A 5,129-nucleotide genomic window follows, 5' to 3' on the forward strand; every position below is an offset into this window, starting at 1 on the left:
CCTAGGCCGTAAAAGCTGAGAGCAGTGGTTGTATTTTGCAAATGCCCAAATCCCAAGGGAAAAAATAAGGCATACAAAGAAACACGGAAACATGGCCCAATCAAAGGAATGAAATAAATTTCCAAAAACTGACACTGGAAAAGGGAGATCTTTGAATTACCTGACAAACAGTTCAAAATAGTTGTCTTAAAGAAGCTCAATTAGCTAAAATAAAACAGATTGAAAACTAAAGAAAATCCGGAAAATGATGCAAGAACATAATGAGAATATCAACAGATAGAAACTATTAAAAAGAATCAAACAAATTATGGAGCTAAAAAATGCAATAACTGAGTTGAAAAATTCATTCAAGGAGTTCAACAGCAGACTTGATTAAAGAGAAGAAGGAATTAAACTCAAAGATAAGTCATCTGAAATTCTTAAGTCACAGGAACTCAAAGGTAAAAAGAAGAAGGAGAAAAAGAAGAAAAATGAAGAAAATCTCAAGGACTTACAGAAAATCATCAAGCAGATCAATATACACATTATGGGAGTCTCAGAAGAGAGAGACAAAGGGCAGATAGTTTATTTGAAGAAATATGGCTGAAAATTCCCATATCTGAAGAAGGAATAGACATCTAAATTCAAAAAGCTCAGAGGATTTTAACTAGGATAAGTCCAAAGAGACCCACACCAAAAATTCTGTGGCACTAAATACTTTTTCAGTTTTATACAACAGCACCACTATCTAGACTCAAAAATTTTATCATCCCCAACAAAATCTCTCTACCCAAGTTAAACAATAACTCTGCCTTACACTCTTCTTGCAACCCTTGACAACCTCCATTCTACTTTCTCTATGAATTTGCATATTCTAGATACACCATATAAATGGAGTCATACAATAGTTGTCCTTCTGTGCCTGATTTATTTTAGTAAACATAATGTTTTAAGGCCCATTCATCTTGTAGCATATATCAAAATATCATTCCTTTTTATGACTGAATAATATTCCATTTGTGTTTATACCATCTGTTGTTTACCCATTCATTTGTTGGTAAACACTTGGATTATTTCTACCTTTTAGCTTTTGCGAATAATGCTGCTATAAACATTAGTGTACAAATGTATATTAAAATCCCTATCTTTCAATTATTTTGGACATATACCTAGAAGTGGAATTGGTAAATTATATAGTAGCATAACATTTTGAGAAAAAACTGAACCATTTTCCACAGTGGCTGTACCATTTTACCACCCACAAAGCACAGGGTTCCAATTTATCCTGTGCCAGTATCTGTTATTTTTCATGTGTGTGTGTTTCTGTTTTAATAACCTACCTATTTTTGTTTTAGTTGAGTTTTAGAAGTTATTTATATAATCTGAATATTAGTCCTTTATCAGATATAAGATTTGCAGCCATTTTCTCCCATTATTTAGATTTTTTTCACTTTGTAGATTGTATTCTTCAAGGCATAAAACTTCTTAATTTTGATGAAGTCCAGTTTATTGTTTTCCTTTTACTGCCTGGTCTTCTGGTAACATGAAGTTGTTTCCAAATGCAGTGTCATGAACATTTTCTCCAGTGTTTTCTTTTGAGTTTTATAGCATTATCTGTTAAGTTTATTTTAATTCATTTTGAGTTAGTTTTATATATGGTATAAGGTCATATGGAATAAGTCCAACTTTATTCTTTTGCATGTGAATATCCAATTTTCCCAGTACCGTTTGTCCTTTCCCCTTTGAAAAGTCTTGGCACCCTTCTAGAAAATTAATTAACCATACATATAAAGATTTATTTCTGATTGTTCTATTCTATTCCATTGATCTGTCCTTATGTCAGTACCATATTGTTTTAAGTTACTATCGCATTATAGTACATTTCAAAGTAGGGAAGTATTAGTCTTCCAACTTTATTTTTCTTTTTCAAGATGTTTTGGCTATTTGGGGCCCCATGTAATTCCATATGAATTTGAGGATTGTTTTCTCCATTCACTTCTGTAAATAAAAGGCTACTGGAATTCTGATAAGGATTGTATTGCATTTATAGAACACTTTGGGTATTATTGAAATTTAACACTATTAAGTCATGAAGATGGGCTGTGTTTCTCCTTACTTAGACCCTCCTTAATTTCTTTCATCATTGTTTTATAGTTTTCAGTGTACAAGTCTTCATTTCCTTGGTTAGATTTATTCCTAAGTATTTCATTATTTTAGATAGTATTTTATATGAAATTGCTTTCCTGATTTTTCTTTTCATGTGTTCATTGCTGGTATACAGAAATATAACTAAATTTTGTGTGTGTTCCTCTTGAACCCTGCAATTCTGCTGAATTTGTTTATTAGTTTTAGTAGATTTCTTGTGAATAATTTGGGATTTCCTATACATAGGATATGTCATCTGTGAACAGGGATAATTTTACCTTTTCATTTTCAGTTTGAATGTCTTTGCTTTTTTTAACATTTTTCATTGAGTTATAGTCAGTTTATAATGTTGTGTCAATTTCCAGAGTAGAGCACAACTTTTCAGTTATACATGAACACACATGTATTCATAGTCATATTTTTTTTAGCTGTGAGCCACCAGAAGATCTTGTATGTATTTCCCTGTGCTGTACAGTATAATCTTGTTTATCTATTCTACATATGCCTGTCAGCATGTAAAATTTCAAAATATGGAACTCTTCATGTATTTGTATGTCATCCTTGTGCAGGGGCCATGCTAATCTACTCTGTATCACTCCAATTTTAGTATATGTGCTGCCGAAGCAAGCAAAAACTGATATCTTTTTTTAAAAAAAATTTTTTTATTGAGTTATAGTCATTTTAAAATGTTGTGTCAAGTTCCAATATAGAGCACAATTTTTCAGTTAAACATGAGCATACATATATTCATTGTCACATCTTTTTTTGCTGTGAGCTACCACAAGATGTTGTATATATTTCCCTGTGCTATACAGAATAATCTTGTTTACCTATCCTGCATATGCCTGTCAGTATCTACAAATTTTGAACTCCCAGTCTATCCCTTCCCACCCCCCTCCCCCTTGGCAACCACAAGTTTGTATTCTATGTCTATGGGTCTGTTTCTGTTTGATTTCACATATGAGTGATCTCATATGGTATTTTTCTTTCTCTTTCTGGCTTACTTCACTTAGAATGACATTCTCCAGGAACATCCATTTTGCTGCAAATGGCGTTATGTTGTCGGTTTTGATGGCTGAATAGTATTCCATTGTATAAATATACCACAGCTTCTTCAGCCAGTCATCTGTTGATGGACATTTAGGCTGTTTCCTTGTCTTGGCTATTGTCAATAGTGCTGCTATGAACTTTGGGGAGCAGGTGTCTTTTTGAAGTAGGTTTCCTTCTGTGTATATGCCCGGGAGTGGGATTCCTGGGTCATATGGTAAGTCTATTCCTAGTCTTTTGTTTTCCACAGTGGCTGCACCAAACTGCATTCCCACCAGCAGTGTAGGAGGGTTCCCTTTTCTCCACAGCATTTGTCATTGGTGGACTTTTGAATGATGGCCATTCTGACTGGTGTGAGGTGATACCTCATGGTAGTTTTGATTTGCATTTCTCTGATAATTAGTGATACTGAGCATTTTTTCATGTACCTATTGATCATTTGTATTTCTTCCTTGGAGAATTGCTTGTTTAGGTCTTCTGCCCATTTTTGGATTGGGTTGTTTGTATTTTTCTTATTAAGTCATATGAGCTGGTTATATATTCTGGAGATCAAGCCTTTGTTGGTTTCATCATTTGTAAAAATTTTCTCCCATTCCGTAGGTTGTCGTTTTGTTTTACTTATGGTTTCCTTTGCTGTGCAGAAGCTTGTAAGTTTAATTAGGTCCCATTTGTTTATTCTTGCTTTTATTTCTATTGCTTGGGTAGACTGCCCTAGGAGAACATTTTTGAGATGTATGTCAGATAATGCTCTGCCTATGTTTTCTTCTAGGAGATTTATTGTATCTTGTCTTATGTTTAAGTCTTTGATCCATTTTGAGTTTATTTTTGTGTATGGTGTAAGGGAGTGTTCTAGCTTTGTTGATTTACATGCTGCTGTCCAGTTTTCCCAACACCATTTGCTGAAGAGACTGTCTTTATTCCATTGTATATTCTTGCCTCCTTTGTCGAAGACTAGTTGACCAAAAGTTTGTGGGTTCATTTCTGGGCTCTCTATTCTGTTCCATTGGTCTATATGTCTGTTTTTGTACCAATACCATGTTGTTTTGATGACTATAGCTCTATAGTATTGTCTGAAGTCTGGGAGAGTTATTCCTCCAGCCCCTTTATTTTTCTTCAGTAATGTTTTGGCAATTCTAGGTCTTTTATGGTTCCATATAATTTTACCTCTTCATTTTCAGTTTGGATGTGGTTTTTTTTTTTTTTTTTTTCTGTCTGATAGCTGAAGCTAGAACTTCCATTATAATGTTGAATAGCAGAATGAAAGTTATACACTTCCATTTTTCCTGAGCTCAGTGGGAAAGCTTTCAGTCTTTCTTTGACTTTGATGTTAGCTGTGGATTTTCCATAAATATACTTCATCATACTGAGAAATTTTCCCTTTATTTCTAGTTTTCTGAAGAGTTTTTTAAAATCATAAAAGGATATTGGATTTTTTTCATATGCCACTTTCTGTATCAGTTAGGATTATCATGTTTTTCTCCATTCATTCCATTAATATGGTATATTATATTGATCAATTATTTTTTTATGTTGAAACATTCTTACATTCTCGGGATAAATCCCTCTTGGTCAAGGTGAATATCATTTTAATATGTTGTTGAATTCCATTTAATACTATTTTGTTGAGGATTTTTACATCTGTATGAACAAGGGATATTGCTCTCTAATGTATTTAATGATGTCTTTATTTAGCACTAGTATTAGAATAATTCTGGTCTCATAGAATATGTTAAGAAGTGTTCCTTCCTCTTTAATTTTTTGAAGAGATTGGTGTTAATTCTTTTTTAACTGCTTAGTGGAATTCATCAGTAAATACATGTGGTCCAAGGCTTTTCTTTGTTGTGAATGTTTTTCACTGTTAATACAATCTCCTCACTAGTGTAGGTTTATTCTGAATTTCTGTATCTTCATGATTCAGAGTTATTGGGTTGTGTTTTTCTAAGAACGTGTCCATTTCA

General features: G+C 33.1%; 1 non-coding gene across 1 annotated transcript; it reads right to left on the reverse strand.

Moving 5' to 3' along the window:
- Positions 1–2,648: 2,648 nt before the first annotated feature.
- Positions 2,649–2,755, reverse strand: LOC123616337 (U6 spliceosomal RNA). The gene has a single exon (XR_006724313.1). It is a non-coding gene; the product is annotated as a U6 spliceosomal RNA (small nuclear RNA).
- Positions 2,756–5,129: the final 2,374 nt, after the last annotated feature.

This window comes from Camelus bactrianus, chromosome 10 (assembly GCF_048773025.1).
Source record: "Camelus bactrianus isolate YW-2024 breed Bactrian camel chromosome 10, ASM4877302v1, whole genome shotgun sequence".
NCBI classification, from domain to species: Eukaryota; Metazoa; Chordata; class Mammalia; order Artiodactyla; family Camelidae; genus Camelus; species Camelus bactrianus.